General features: G+C 51.8%; 1 protein-coding gene across 1 annotated transcript in view; it reads left to right on the top strand.

Moving 5' to 3' along the window:
* ZNF609 (zinc finger protein 609) overlaps positions 1–16048 on the top strand; it is a 57380-nt gene that overhangs the window by 5307 nt on the left and 36025 nt on the right. The window lies entirely within an intron of this gene.

Here is a 16048-nt window from a genome sequence, read left to right as displayed (position 1 = left end):
CCCCACCGGCTGCTTTCATGTGGCCGAGCTGGCCCTGGGGACTGTTCTCTGGGGCGGCGGGTGCTCGCTTGCCAGCTCTCCATCCCGGCCTGCTGCCCGCGCCATTGCCCTTGCACCCTGCTCCTCGCACGGTGGGGTGGCCCGGCCTGGCTGGGGATGCTCAGCATTAAACAAAAGAGCCTCCCAGCTCTTGGCTCCTGCTCCTGCTTTGTTTTGATTGAGAGGTTGTTCAGCAGGAGAAGGGCGTGTTTTTTGTTTGTGGTTTTTTTTTCCCTCCTCTTCTGACGAGCGTCCAGATGCAACGCTGCTGCAAACAAGGGAAAGGCAAACAGAAGCCGCTGGAGACTCGGCTCCTCTGAAAAGCCTTTCTGGGTCACGTGCGCTGCGGTTTCCAGCAGTGAAGAGGGTGGGTTTGGTCGTGTCCCTCTGCGGGAGAGGGGGTAGAAGCCACCAGTGCATTTTTTTTCGCCCTGAATTTCCCCCCCCACACACACAGTGTGGTTATGCCCTGCGTGTTCTCCAAGCAGAGGTCCCCTGCTATGGGTGGCCCGATGGTGAGGGGCACTGCAGTGGACAGGCCCCAAAACTGGTGTGAAAATACATACCTGGTTCTGTGGGAGGACAGCATGGCATTGGAGGTGGTGCTTGAGCAGCGGCTGGGATGTCAGATGGTAGTGGAGGAAGTGGGGTGGCCACATTATGTTGGTGGCAGCTGCCAAAAAAGAAATACTCCCCAAAAATACATCTGTGGACTCTCCCTGCTGCTCGCTGTCTTGCCCAGCAGTTAGCAGTGTGGCTTTAGTGCAGTCTGTGCATACCATCTTCCCCTAAAGCCATAGAGGCAGATCTGCACAGTGTCTTAAGCACTGTTCCTACAGCTGGGACTGTCCTAGCCTGACTGGGACATGGCAGGACCCCTCCAGGTGATAGGTGTCCCCCACCCATTAATTCTCTACCTGGAATTGAAGCATGATTACTTTTTTTTTTTTAAAAAAAAAACACACCTATTTTTGGTGGGAAGGATGAGGTTTGGTGGTGTATGGAGTGGTGTGGGTTGGGGTGAAGGGATGCTTGGATGACTCCATCTTGAAGAGGTGAGATCTTCCTGGAAGGCAGTAGCTCTGTTAGCTGCAAGCCCCATGGGAGATGGCCATCCTGGGGACATTTCTATATGATGGATATTCCATTTGCTTCCGGCTTTGCACCTCAAAGAGAATGATGCTCTCTGTAGAGCCTGGAGACCATTGTGGGCTTGGCCCCAACCTGACCACAGTGGCAGCTCCTTGCACTTGGCTGTGGGCATGTAGCTGCTAATCCTGTGCTGCTGCCTTACATTGTCCTTCTGGTGGGTATGAAGGGCTCTTCTGTCATGGTATCCTGGTCATTACCAGCATCTTGATGTTCCTTTAGTGCTCGTCCTCTCCTCCTTTGCTAGCTGGTGGTGCACCAGTACAGCAGTGCAGCTGATTCACCTTGCTCAGAGCCTCCAGCTCTGCTGTCCATGCATCCTTTTAGGACTTGATCTCACCCTCCACTGGCAGCTCTTTGTGTCTTACGGCCGTACAAAATGGTTCAGATGTGGTTTGATCATTGAGCTCCCTGAGGAATGGCATGGGAGCAGGGAGCCACCGTGCCGAGGGCTTGAGCCAGTTGTGTGCCAAGCACCTTCTGTGCTTGCAGAAAAACCTAATGCACCAAAACAGCTTTTCCCACCCCAGATGTGAAGACGTTTGATGTGAGGCTTTGGCAAGACCTGAGCTGCTCCGACCCAAGGTTCCCATCGAGGTGAGGATGAAGAGACGTCCTCTGCACTGGAGATGGTGCTTTAGGAAGCAGAGTCGCTTGATGTGGGACTAAGCCAGGATGGGGTGTTGTGGGCTGGTCCCAGCCTCATGCTTCAAAGGCATGCTTGCGATTTTGACCCAGATGTGATGGGTAGTGCCTGGCATGGCTTTCCTTGTCTTGGGGCCAGTCTGGGTGGAGAAACTTCCAGTGGAGGTGTTTTGGTGGAAACAGTTTTTGCTTTACAGGCTCTCCAAAGCTTGCTCCATCCATCCCTTCAGACCTGGCATTAATCCTACACTTTGTTTTCCCCAGGGATTTTTGCGGCATGAGGAAAGCCCCCAGCACTTGGGGTAGGGGCCTGCTTGAACTGAACCCCCCCAGGCAGAAGCTGTGCTCCTGCCATCCTGTGCTGCTTCCCACCGCTTGCTCCACAGGGCTTGGCTCTTTCTGGAGAACAGCACTGGCAGCTCAGGGAAGTGGTGGCAGGGTGCAGGCAGCTGCCGGCTTGTGCCTGCTCCTCTTGCCATGGTTTTTTTTTCTCCAGCCATGCTGGAATCAGCTGCCTCCAGAGCTGCTGACAGGGCTGTGTGGGGAGGCCATGGGAATTACACCACTTGTTTCCTTATCGTCCCGGACCTGCTGCCCGGAGCCTTCTGCTCTAGGAACAAGGCAAGAAGGGGGCACGCAGCCAACATGTGTCAAGAGCTACAAAGGAGGAAATTGGCCTCGTTCACTTAAAACTGTGGGGTTAGTCTTTGAGTTTTGGCTCCTGCTGAGAGGTTATTTATATGTGGGCTTTTTTTTTTTTTTTTTTTTTAATAACCGCTGGATGTAGCAGGCTGGGAGTTTCAGCTGATACCACCTCTGAAGATTTTATAAAGGAAAAATTGCATCTCTCCCTGTTTGCTTTCCCAGCTGGCAGCGTTAGGAAGGACTAGTTAAGGGGGTGAGTTAGTTTTGATGTCTGACCCATTGGCACTGCTGTGTCCTGTTCAATAGGTGGTTGTGCTGAATGCAGCTCTGTCTCTGCCAGGGTGGGAAGCAGGACCTGCGGCTCCCCATCAAGGACATGGCAGTAGGAAACTGAGCTGGGCCAGGAAGGCAGAGAAAACATCTCCTCATTCCCAAAGCACTAGAGCAGAATGACAGGATGCTAATGAGGAGGCTGGTGGGCGTGGGATGGCTCCTTGGTGGGATCCTGCACTGCTTCCTTGGTGTAAGCAAGCTGCAAATCTGCTCCCTTGACGCTTTGATAAGAGGTTCTGGTGAAAAGGCTGTCGGGTGATTGATCCTGCTGACTCATGGACCCAATTTCTCCTCTGATGGAGATGGTAACTGCTTGAGATGGGTCAGATTTGGAGGCTAACTGGCCTGGTAGACTCTTTTGTATGTGTTGCCTTGCTTCCAGGCTGGTGGTGGCTGCTTATTAGCCTAATGACCCCAGTTACCCAGCACCATTTATCTGCCTGAGTGAGATTTCTTTAAAGGAAGATTCGCATGTCTCAAGTGCTGCACGACCCCAAAGGCTTCGAAACCTGCGGCCCTGCCAGGGAGCTGATGCAAGGGGAGTGTGGCAGGAGTAACCCACTAATGAGCAGAGCTGCTCCTCCACGTGGCAGCTAGGGAGGCTGCTGGAAAGGGCTGCGGAGCAAAGCGCTGCCTGCTTTCCCCTGCCTCTGCTTTTAAGGCTGGTTTGTTAGGGATTTGCCACCTTTTCCCAGGCACAATGTCTTCTGTGCTGCTGCTTTCCCATTGTTTGCTGTGCAAACACGGTGCTGTGTTGCTCTGCTGCTGCTCTTGAGGATTCTTTAGGCTGGAGTTGTGAAGTCCATCTTCCCTGTGAGTCCTTGTGTGCAGGCAACCTTGGAGGTGTGCTGGGTGAGAGGGCACCCAGATGTTCAGAGCTGATGGCAGGCAGCTCCCCTGTGCGGGATAAAGGGCAGCTGGTGATTGCAGTGATGTTCCTGCCTCCTGGTGATTGATGTCTGGAGCTTGAATCCTCATTGGGCTGCAAGAGGAAAGCCACCTCAGGTCTGGTAGATGTTGAGCCAGCAGCTGGAGTCGGAGAGCAGGGGAGAGCAGCCCATGGCTGGAAAGAAATCACTGGGCTCCAAAATGATTTAAAGCTACCAGCAGCCTGATGATATGTTGTATTTGGTGACAACATCTGCTCAAATTGTTCCTGTCCCTGTTAGTCATTTCTGCCCATGGACCAGATTGGGGAACTGATCTGATGTAAATAAATGTGTTTGGGGTTTTCTAGGGTGAGCTCAGGTTGTGGGCTGGCATGGGTGTGTAAGTGGGCATGCTGTGCTGCTGGGACGGGTGGGATCATGGGCAGTGGGGGTGCTGCCTTGGGCTGGAGATGGGGAACTTGCTCAGAGTGGTGCTGTGCTGTAAGGGGCTGGGGGCTCTGCCTGACCACCAGCCTCTCGCAGGGCTCACAGTGACTTTGGCCAGCACCACTCAACCCAGGAGGGTATGTGGGGCCTGTGCTTCCATCTCTTGTCCTTCCATGCCCACAGCCTTGCCCCTGGCCCGCTGAACAGTGCAGGCTCCATCCCAGCAAGCTGCAGACAGGATAAATCCCTTTGCAGGAAGACGTTAACCACAAAGCTTTTATAAGGTGTGGTAATGGCACATGCTTATATATGCTGATGTTTCCCCCATGCTTGACACTGGAATTGGTTTAAAACGTGGTAAGTGTCTGGATTTATTTTAAAATACTGTCCGGCCTTTGGTTGCTTGGGGTCTCTTGAAGCATGCCATAATGAATGATGTGGAAAGCTCACCTACTTGCAGGTTTAAGCTTTAATTCTGGTTGCAACATCAAGGTCACTACACTTTACATCCCATCAAGTGGGCTGGGTTGTGATACAACTCAAAAGCACTTTTTGTCCACTGGCGAGGGAGCAAGAGGGACCCATCGAGGCTCTTGGCTGCCTTTCCTTGATGTGAATGCTGGAGCCTCCATGCCTCAGTTTCCCCCATCCTCCACATGGATCGCATGCTCCTGTTAGGCATGAGAGTGGACTTTGTTGGGGGGAGCACCTGAGCTGCTCTGAGTGGAGAAGGCACCATTATGGCTACAAATCCCGTGGTTGTGGTGGTGGGTTGTTTTGTGTTTGTTTTTTGGGTTTTTTTTTCCCCCCAAACCAGAAAGTAATTTCATTCTGGGAAGCTCGCTTCCCCAATTAACTATGTAAATTCAGTGTTGTGATTTTGTTCCCCAGGTGCAATGCAAACGAGCACCGTTCCCAGACTCCCTCTGCTCACCCTCCCATCCCTCCAGTCGTTGGGATGCAGGTACACTGCCTCCTGCACTGGGAACGGCCCGGCTCATCTGTTTAACAGATAGATGTGGCTTGTTCTAGAGGGAACTGTGTGCCGTATGGCTGGTGGCCGCTGTCCTTGGGCTCAGCCCTTGGAAGAGGACCCTGGAGCTGGGGCTTGGTCCTGGATTCAAGCCCATTGCCGGCCAGGCTGGAGCAGGGAGAGCTGCATCCACCCTGCAGCTTGTCCATTGATGGTGGGGAGTGCTGTCTGAAAGGGGCTGGTTCCCTGGGGGAGGGTGACCCAAATGTAATCGGTAGTGCTGAAGCTGGTGTGGGTGCTGGGGCGCTGCATGGCTGGTGTGGTGTGGCGAAGAGGCTGCAATGTCCTCGTCCTACGCTGAGCATGGTGTGTGCCAAGAGCCGCAGCTCCTGTGATTCTACCAGCTCAAGCAAGTGTTTCCAGCTGGCACTGCCCTGCCAGCTTGGGATCCTGACCCACCCTCCCCAGGGGGACACGCAGCCCCAGGTCTCTGCGCCCATGTCCCCTTGACCCGCCATGGCTTAGGCAAGAGAGGCCCTTTGTAAGGAGAAGGGAGCAAAGCCGGGGGGGGTGTGTGTGTGCGTCGGGGCTGGAGTGAGCTCCAGCAGTGGAGCAGGGAAGGGAGGTTTGGAAGGACAGGAAAGAGCTGGGGCTGGGCCGGGGGCCGGGGGAGATCGCTTTCGAGGCTGAAAAGGATCCTGTAAGGAGAGGGTGGCCAGGCGCCAGTCAGCTCTTTGAGGTGGTAACTTAAGTCATCAAGAATTGCTGGTGCGTGCTGGCAAAGCCTCTCCCGTCCAGGTGCTGGGGGGACGAGCAGATCTATAGAATGCCTTGTAAGTAGAGCAACATTCTAGGGCTTTGAGTGCTGTTTGCTATTCTGTGGCTTGGAGGGGAGGAAGGCAACCGTGTATATATATCACAGAGCCAAGCAGTTTGCTAACAGGAAAGTTTCTTTTTTTGCTTACCATTAACATTTCAAGGTATAGGAACTCTTTAGGTATTTAGAGTTTTATGGTCTTCCAGGCTGGCTATTAATACCCTGCTTTGTGTACAGGGTGAAGGGAGCTGAAGGGCCTGAGCTTTGAATGTTCCTTTGAAGGAAACCAGACTTTTGGTAGAAACCCTACGGCTGCAAGCAGAGCATTTCTTAGCTGCCCTGACCTAGGGGGAAGAGTTAAAGCCCCTCACTAGCCGGGGGAGCGGATGGTTCAGCTCTGGGGTTGTGCTCTACAGGGACTGGATCTTACGTCAGAAAAGCAAAGGCTGCATGTGAGACCACCCTCTGGCGTAAGGGTGACCAGACATGCCATGGCTTTGCCAGATCGCTGCCTGATTATTTTGTGGAGGAGCCACATCCCAGGAGAAGGCCCTGCTTTTGAGGGGCTCGCAGCCTGTGCTCCTCTGCTCCATCCTGCAGACCCAGAGGACAGGAGCAGTTGGTGCTCTGTCTGGTAGGTAACTCAGCAGTAGCCATGGTAGCTTGGACCAGCTTGTGTCCTGTCCATGTGGTCTCTGTAAGTAGGTTCAGCATTTACCTGTTCCCCCAAGGGTGTGAAAAGGTGCATGGTGTTAAAAATTGGAAGTTTTGGGATTTCCGGGATGTGTGCTCGGCAGCAGTGCCTTGGCTCCTGGCAGGAGCACCTCCCTCTGTGGGGCCCTTCAAAGGCGGAAGCCACAGTGGAGAGGGCAGCGGCAGATCCAGTTCTAGTTTTTCTTGTTGTGTGAACAGAAGCTGTTTTGGGGTTCCCTTTGCACTGCCTGTTTCACTGCCTCTGTACCCAATGCTCCCAGCATGCCTGAGCCCTGGGGCCCATTCCTGCAGGGAAGGGGCTCTCCTCGCCTGCTGTTGGCAGGGAGAAGAGGACAAGTGAGATGCACCACATCTTTGTGGCATCCTGACAGTCTCCAGCCTTTGGCTGCAGGAATGAGAGCAACCAGATTTGCAGGTGCCTGTTGTTTCTACAGCAAGAAACCAATGGCTTCATCCTCCAAGCCACTGAAGCAGACAGATTTTGTGGGAAAGCTGGGGATCCAGTTTGGTGCAGATCCCAAGCTGGTAGCACAAGGAGCACATGATGAGAGGTTGGCTCCTCTTTCAAAGCCACTGTCATAAAGTGGAGTATGTTGATTTGAGGTGGTGGGCTGGGGTTTTGGTAAAATGAACAAATCTAGGCATGGAGATCTGTGTTACAGGGCTGTGCTCTGCTCCTTATCCACTGCCCTGCTGTTGTGTGTTGCCCAACAGCCTTTGGAAACCATCCTCCCTGGTCAACCCATTTCAAACACGGCATAAAGCAGCACCTGGCGAGAGGTGCCTCAGCAGCCCACGTCAGCTGAGCGATTCCAGACTCCCACCAGCGAGCAAGGCCACTAAACCCCAGTCTCCTCTGGGAACTGATGGTCTGATATGGGAGATGGGAAGAGAATCACTTTCAATTCAATGAGCTGGTGTGGGAGACTCAGATGGCCTGGCTGCATCTGTGGCTGTTAGCTCCAGCACTCAGTGCCACTCTCAGGTCTGCTTTACTTTTCAGTGCTAGGAAATTGAATGAAGAGAAAACCACTTAGGAGGATTTTAATCAGAACTTGGCAGAAGAACTTGAGGAAACTCAAGAAATCTTCTGACATCTGGCTTCAAGCTGAGATTGCTGATGAATGGAAAGGGCAAAGATGAGACCATGGCTCGGGTGGGTTGGATTTCTTCTGGCCCATTTAATGGGATCATGTTAGCGTTCCTGCCCCTGTGGGCTGGGTGAGAAGGGAGAAAATAAGCCTTCTTCAGTGTGCTGGAGACTGGCTGTCAGCTGGAAATGAAGCAGAGTCCTTGGGGAGCAGTTGATGAAAGTCATCCCAGAGCTGCTGAAGATGGCCAGTCTGGCTTAGGAGGAGAGATTGCTTAATTTATAGTAATAGTGGCCTTGCAGTAGTGTGATGCAATTGGACTTCTTCAAGAAGATGACCTCGACAGGCTTGAGGAGTGGGCCCATGCGAACCTCGTGAAGTTCAGCGAGGCCAGGTGCAAGGTCCTGCTCCTGGGTCGGGTCAGTCCCCACTGTCAGCACAGGCTGCAGGGTGGATGGTTGGAGAGCAGCCCTGCTGAGAAGGACCTGGGGACAGTGGTGGGTGATAAATTGGACATTAGCTGGCACTACGCCCTTGCAGCCCAGAAAGCCGTTGTCTCCTGGGCTGCATAAGAAGCAGCGTGGCCAGCAGGTGGAGGGAGGTGATGTTCCCCCTCCACTCTCGTGAGACCTCACTTGGAGTATGGCATCCAGCTCTGAGATCCTCAGTGCAAGGAAGCCATGGACTTGTTGGAGCAGGTCCAGAGGAGGGCTGTGAAGACGGTCTGAGGGCTGTAACACCTCTGCTATGGAGAGAGGCTGAGAGAATTGGGGTTGTACAGCTGGAGAGGTGCGGGGGAGACCTTACTGTGGCTTCTCAATATATGACAGGGGCTTATGACAAAGACAGAGAGAGACTTTTCACGAAGATCTGTAGTGACAGGACAAGGGGCAGCAGTTTAAACTGTAAGAGGGTAGGTTTAGATTGGAAATCAGGAAAAAATGTTTTACAGTGAGGGTGGTGAGACACTGGAAGAGGTTTCCCAGAGAAGTTGTGGATGCCTCATGGTAGGAAGTTGTTTAAGGCCAGGCTGGACGGGGCTTTGAGCAATGTGATCTAGTGGAAGGTGTCCCTGCCTGTGGCAGGGGGCTTGGACTAGATGATCTTTGAAGGTCCCTTCCAACCCAAACCATTCTGTGATTCTGTGGTGCAAAGTTGTTGATGGTAATGGTAGATGCTGTTGGGAGTGAGAAATGCTGCTGTGAGGTTCAAAGATCTCATGGGTGACCTCTGGGTTCTAACTGAGGCATGCGTGAGGGGTGGCTTGTTGCTTGGATAAACCTGTTGCTGTGGTAGGGTTTTAATCTCAGCTCCCCAGAACGTTGCTTAGAGCTGATGGCAAGTTTCCCATAACATCTTCTCAGCTCAAGTTTCTCATTTAGGGGTTTGGCTCAGTTGTCACTCCTTCTGTAAACTGTTATTTTGGAAAATTTGATTAAAAATCCATTGAGTGGTATGAGTAACTTGACCATTTAGGGGAAGGAGAGCTGCAGGAGCGATTCTTGTGTGCGTGTCCTGCAGATGGGTAACCCAAAACAACATTTGTTTTCTTATTCCAGGCGAGGTGAGCATGTAGTTTTGGATGAGTGTGGGTCTGGCGCTGCTGCACCCCTCCTAAGTTGTGTTTGTTTGTAAAGGGCTCTTCATGACTGCATTGCACCATTGCTTTTAGTTAGTTTTATTGATATTCCAACATCTGGACTGTTTTCCTAAACGTGCTTTTATCCAAGAAGAGGTTAAGGAGTGAGACCTCTAAAGCTGCCAAAAATAATCTTTGCTTGAGACTAAGTACCGCTTTCGGGACTTTCTCTTGTAAAACAATTTGTGGGTGAGCACAATGAACAACCCTAGGAAGCCCCCAGATGCTCCAGCTGGTTGTTGCTGCTGGGGGTTATAGGACTATAAATTCTCCCTGAGAGTGTTTGAGTTTGTCATGTGCTGCATGAGATGATCTAATAGCCATTAGGGAAGTTGCAGGAAATTGTGGTTGAGGTGGCTGAATCCTTGAGAGGAGGGATCTGCATGCACATGGTTGGGTCGATGGGAACAGTGTGGAACCTGCTGATGCACTCATACATCTTCCTCGCTCCCCCCCCCCCCCCCGCAACGAATTGCTCTTGCCAGACATCTGATCCTGTGACAAGCTGACATAACAAGCCTGATAGGCTGGCATCGCTTCAGGTGTTGAGGTTGCAATGGTGACAACGTGATACAGATGATCTTTGAGGTATTGTATGAAGAGCCATCTGAAAAGCAGGTTGGTGCAGCACTGGAGTTGTGTTTGGCTCTCAGCACCTGGGAAGTGCAGAGCTAAGCTGAGTGCAGCAGCCTTAACTCTGCCCCCTTCCTCATGCTCCTTCTGGCAGTGTTTTTGCTAAAAATCACACGTCCGTATGCTGTGACTTTGTTTGACAACTTGTGCAGGAAAAGGAGCTACACTTCTTCTTAGATGAGACATGTAGGTATACGTGTCATGTGTTCTCCAAAGTTCTGTGACCATGAAGCAAAATATGTTTTTGATGCCATCTGCTTCATAGAGGGCAGAGTTAGATCTGCTGGAGGAAGCTTGACGTGCTTCCCTGCCTTGCTTGGGATCCAGCCCTGGCTTTGTGCTGTACTGTGCCTCTCCTGAAGGACCTGGGATTGGTTGTGTTGGGTCAGCTCAGTTAATTCACAATTAACTGAATACAGGCAACTCTTAAGGCACTCTGAAGAAAAGTATGCTTGTAGGAGGACTTTCTTCTGAATCTCTTGGGTGCTGGCTTGCATCTGTCAAGCCTTAGGGTTCATGTTTTGTAGGTGGGGCGTTCCTGGTGAGAACATTGGTGGCTGTCATGTCCTGTTGAGTAATATGCAAAGCTAGGCCTTGAATGTGCTACTGCTTGAGTTCATTTAAAACAACCAGCAGTTTTGGAGGGAGCAGGAGCGAAAGGTGAGTGCAACCAGGGGGTGACATCGCTGCCATGAGCAGGAGATTAAAGTCATGACCAATGGCCTTGACTCCATAAACAGTTTTGATGCTGACTTGGAGGAGGTTGTATTGGTGGGACAGCATGTTCCTTCTTGGGCACTTCTCCTGGCTCTAGAAACATGAACTCTGGAAAGTACCACCAGGCTTGGTGGCTTTGCTTGCAGAGCTTGTTCCAAGTCCCAGGATGGCTGAATGCCTCCATGCTGGCTGGGAGCCGTGCTGGCTCCTGCCTGGGGTTGTGGGGAGTAGGGCAGGATGGGAAACCTGGCTCTGGAGACTCACTGGAGGGCCCCAGCTGGCTTGTAACCTATTGGGGCTGAAAGCAGCCACTTTTCCATCTAGGCCAAGAGTTTGTAGGGGCTTAATTGACCTGTCCTGGCACCGGGCTGTAACGCTGTTCCAGTCAGATTTATTGCAGTTGGCAGGTGGTTGTTCAAGCACCCTGTGCTTCTGCAGCTGGTGTGTTCTCAGGAGGGCAAATGCTACTTGTTTTTTCTGGACTGAGATTAAAATCTTGGTATAAGGTAGCTTGTTCGGCTTTTAATATTGCTTGAGTGTCCAATACTGCAGGTCTTAATCTTGTTTCTTATGGAAAGGTGATTGTACTGTGTGTATTTTTGAATGAAGTGTAGTCAATTGGGTGAAGATTTTGGTCCTGTCTCTTACTGAGACCTTCTCTGCATGGGGGGAAGGAGTCCTTTATCTATGTATATTTTTCATGAGCACATTAGCAGTATGTGGCCAGGGCTCCACGTGCCTTCCTGGGCCATTTGCAGCGTGGTGGGTATTTTGTTGGGAAGACGCTAGCTACTGAGCAGAGCTGCCTGGGCTTCACCTTGTAGAGGAGCTGCATGTGTGGTGGGGGACAGGGGGACTGCCTTGGGCTTGCAGCTTGGTCTAACGGGTCATCCTTGAATCACAGCAGGATGAGGGATGCTGGCATGTGGATGTCAGTGTGCTATCTGGGGGAGCTGGGCTTGGCTCTGGAAGGTGATCCTTTCAGAATGGTGGTGTCTTAATCTGCTGTTTTTGGCCCCAGTGTCTAGTCCTGTCTTGCTGCTGCCTGCTTCAGCACCTCTGTCATTCCCTTCCATTGTCTTTGTGCTGGGAGCAAGGGAACTGGAGGAGCCAGGTTTGGTTCCACCTTTGGTCTCAGCAGTATCTGACTTGCAAAGCCCTTCTGGTGGGTGGTGCCTCGGGAGCCTTTCATACTTGAGACGAAGCTCAGCATGCAGATTTTGTGTGGAGATGTTGGATTGGAAGTTACTGGTCAAGGAGGCAGGCCAGCTACCTAAAACACTCCTGAGAGCAGGGCAGCCTGCTCTAGGTGGCCCTGCTTGAGCAGGGGGTTGGACCAGATGACCTCCAGAGGTCCCTTCCAACCTCAACCATTCTGTGATCCTTTCACGTGCCCAAGTGGTTCCTTACTGGCAGGGTCTTCCACCAAAGCCAGCTCTCACAGGGAAGTGGCAGTGTCAGGATGCGGATGCATGCCAAAGCCTGCCTGCATCTCAAGATGTTTCTCTCTCCTAAGCCGGTTGTGAAGAATAGCAGCCAGTGCCCTGGACAAGCAAAGCTTCCTTCTATGGCATTTCTAAACCACAGCTGTGCTGACCAGCTAAATTGTCCCAAAGTAAAAGTTTGCGTTTCCTTGTGCCTTTGTCCTTTTAGTCAGGTTGTCCTGGATGACGGGCTGCGGTGTGAGGTCCTGCTGTACCCCGGTGCCCAGGGGAAGACCACAGCCATGGTCTTCCTGCTTGATGGTTCCTACCTGGAGAAGGGAGCGGGGTACGTGGGGATAGAGGCAGCGTTGGGGTATTGTTCTGCTTTGGGTTCTCCAATCTTGCCTGTTGTCCTGAACCACTTTCAGCCCAGCCAGGTTTCAGGAGACAGCTGTCTGGACACAGCAGATACTTGGTTGTGATCTCTTGGAAGATGGGAGATGTCAGAGGAGAACTTCCCCACGTGAAGGTCATGTTCAGCCTGAGCTTGGGCATGGGAACTTTCTTGCCTACCTCTGCAGTCATTGGAGCTTCACTGCTACGCCAGGAGGTGTCCTGCCTGCTCCTGGCCAGCTCTCCCCACGGTGATGCTCAGGAGTTTGTGCAACCACGTGGGGAACTGGGTCAGGGGAATGATCCAATTAAAAGCTATGCCAAGCAACATCAAAAGCAGGTTTTAAACCAGGCGGTTTCCCAGTGCTGCACGCATGCTTGTGTTGGTAGAAAAGTGCTTTGGGCCAGTGTAGTAGGAATGGACGGCTGTGGATTAAGCATGGTGGGATGGTTTCTTCTGGTGGTGGTGCTGGTCCATGAAGACTTGCTGATTGTGGCCTGTGTTGGTAGGCAACCATAGGGACAACAAACCTTGACTCCTGCTGGGATTCTGGCTGACGAGGCTTTGTTTTCTTCCCAGAGAGTGCAGTCTCGCTCCCCTGTGGGTGGGTTGACATTTCAAGGCTGCTGTTGCTCATGGAGAGCCTCCTTGCCACGCTTTTGGTAGGCTCCTTCTCTCCCAAGGGTGCTGTGCAAAGGGCTGTGGATGCAGGAGGGGAATGCCAGAGTTGCACCACCCATGCCCATCCTCGCTGCCTGGGGCTAGGGGGGTTGCCTTCAGTAATCCTGACTAATCCTTTAATCTGTATCAACACGGATAGGTATTAAAGCTGCAGATAAGGTTCAGATCCTGGTTTGGAGCTCAGCGATATCCCCACCCTCTTCCAGCTAAATCTGTGCTGATTGCGCTTTCTCTTAAGGGGACGGTGCTCGTTTGCTGAGCAGCTGGAGTGGGTTGAGAGGGTGGATTAGCTGCTCCCAGCTGGAGCATGCTCTTGTCTGGCAAGCTGGAGCCAAGTGACAGGTCCATTGGTTGGTCTGTATTATGATCCCGGTGACCAGCATCCCATGCTTGCTGAAACAAACCTCTCCAGTTGCATGTTCCTCTGCTGATCTGGAGCAGATCTGCTGTCTCCTGGTTTTTATCTCTTATGTTCACCTGCATATAAGCCTGATTTGCCTGTAAACACTTCGTGGAGCTCTTAGGGAACAAATGAGAAGCTTTCCTGGATCAGCTGGTCCTGCCAGTCTGTGTTTTATTGCTGCCTACTGCTCTGTAGCAGGATTTCCCTCCTATCCGACCTCCAGACCAGGACTCCCACCACCACATCCTTCTCCAGGCCTTCTGCACTCTCTTCTTTTTGGGCACCTTTACTGATGGCTGAGGTCTGCAGTGTTCTTGCTTTTACAGCACCTGGGCACCTCTGGTACCCCAGTGATCCAGTGCTGTGAAAGTGGAACTCTAGGGCCAGATGTCCCATATTTGGTGGGCAGCAAACAAAGGCTGTTAATGCTGGGAAAAGCGGTTCCTGGATGAGTTAACTATGCAAAGCAGACGGTCCCTGTTGTTTTTGCTGTTGTAGGCTTGTCCCCCCTTTCCCTGTCTTCCTCCAGCTTCTCCCCATGCTCATGGGATCGCTCTGAGTTTGCCACCAGTTCCCTCATCAGCAAAGCCAAGGTTAATCCTTCCTTTAAATCCTTTAAGCTGTCAGCAAACAACTCCCTTCTTAAACTTCTAGCACGCAAGCTTGACTGGGACAGAGCCTGGCTCCCAACCTCAACGTTCTGTTTTTGTTCCCAGATCATCAGCTTCTGGTCCCATTTTTTGGCTGGCACTGAAGGCTCCCCCAGTGGGCTCCATCACTGTGGAGCAATGCGTGGCTCACTTGCGTGTGACCTGCAGTGATATATCCTAGGTGTAAAAGCATTCCAAGTTTTTAATTATCAAATGACGGCTTCCTGGTGTGTCGTTTTGTTTGAAGTCACAGGTGAGGATGTGTTGCTTAGATTCAATGTGGCTGAGGTCTCGCCTCTCTGAGGAGCCTCCTGTCCCATGGGGCAGCGTATATTGGCCTTGCTTCAGAGATCTGCATAGGCTGGATGCACAGCTGGTGGGGCCAAAATGGACTAAAAATCTAGAGTAAATGTTTTTCTGTAGGCATGCTTGCCTTTCTACGCCCAAACCCTCAAATCTTGGTGTAGCTGTTTCACCCTGAGCAGCAATGATGGTGCATTGACAGCTTGGCTCTTCCAGGTTTTTTATTCCTTCCAAACACAAGGTCATATTGTTGTTTTGCGCTGTGTTTTTATTGCTGATTAGGTTAGGTGCTTCAGTTGTTGCATGTCTTCTTTTGGAAGATCTCTGAATATCCCCTCCTCAGAAAACTGGCATCCTGTACGACATTCGGCAGAACCCAAGGGAAAAAAATTGTTGAGAACTTCTCAGAATCTCAGCCTGCATGTCTTGAGTTTCTCTGCTATGTGATTTGGTTCCTCTCTTAAAAATCTGGATGAAATATACTTGGGAAATGATGGGATTTGCATTGCACTTGCTCTCCAGGGCTGTCAAACAAGCACTGCAAACCTTTTCCCACTCCTGATCCCAGGGGGAGAAAAGGCTCCGAGGCTCCCTGAGGAATATTGAATGGCATCTTGCTGCAGTGTGGCTGCGCCTGGGGATTACTTGATAAAACAGAAGGAAGGAAAAAAGGTTAATACGGCATTGGCAGCCAGCAGCTCCAGAAGCTGGTGTCCTTCAAGCTGTGGTGGTTCAGCTCAGTGACTCTCAGCTGACTCTGGTGCAGGTGGTCCTCAGCTTATCCCTCCAGTCTGGCAGAGGAAATGGGATTTGGAGGAAATAGCATATTTAATTTGAATTTCTGAAAAACTGATTTCTTAAAATTGGCATGTGTGCGGTTTTTTGTGGTTTTTTTGTGGTGTTTTTTTTTTTTTTTTGTAAGCACAACAGTGCACTTGTTAGCATGGGCTAATTGCAAAAGCCATATGGCTTGTGAGAGTGGACCTGTGAACACCCTCTTTTTGCACAGGCTGTTTTGCTGCTTGCTCCTCGCCCGGCAGCGCGGGAGAGGGATCGCTTAGCTCCATGTTTAGGCAGTGTCGCACCAGTGGTGGGATTCACAGAGCAGCCAGCTCTGCCTCCAAAGCTTGTAATGCTGGGAAAACTCCGGGGCCAAACTTGGGCTGGGTCGAGGTGGGAGAACACCCAGGGGCAGGTGTTGGGCGGCTGCAGCAGAGCCATTCCCATGAGCAGTGCTCCTGAGCAGTGCTCCTGCCTGCTGGTGGCCAGGAGCTCCGGGGAGGATCAGCCGTCAGGCATTACATGCTTTCCTGCTGGCTGATGCGCTTGCTCACCTACCACCGGCAAGCACTGGCTTGAACAAAAGCTGGTTGCCTGCATCTGCGTGTTGGGGGTTTTGGGGGGGGGGGGGGGGGTTGGGTTTTGGTTGTTTTGGGGTTTTTTTTGCAAACAAGCTGGGTGATCTCGGCTTGGCTGTTGGCA

Source organism: Falco cherrug, chromosome 7, assembly GCF_023634085.1.
Source record: "Falco cherrug isolate bFalChe1 chromosome 7, bFalChe1.pri, whole genome shotgun sequence".
Taxonomy (NCBI): Eukaryota; Metazoa; Chordata; class Aves; order Falconiformes; family Falconidae; genus Falco; species Falco cherrug.
Note: the sequence above shows the minus strand (reverse complement) of the source record. Positions and strands in the feature narration are given on the sequence as shown.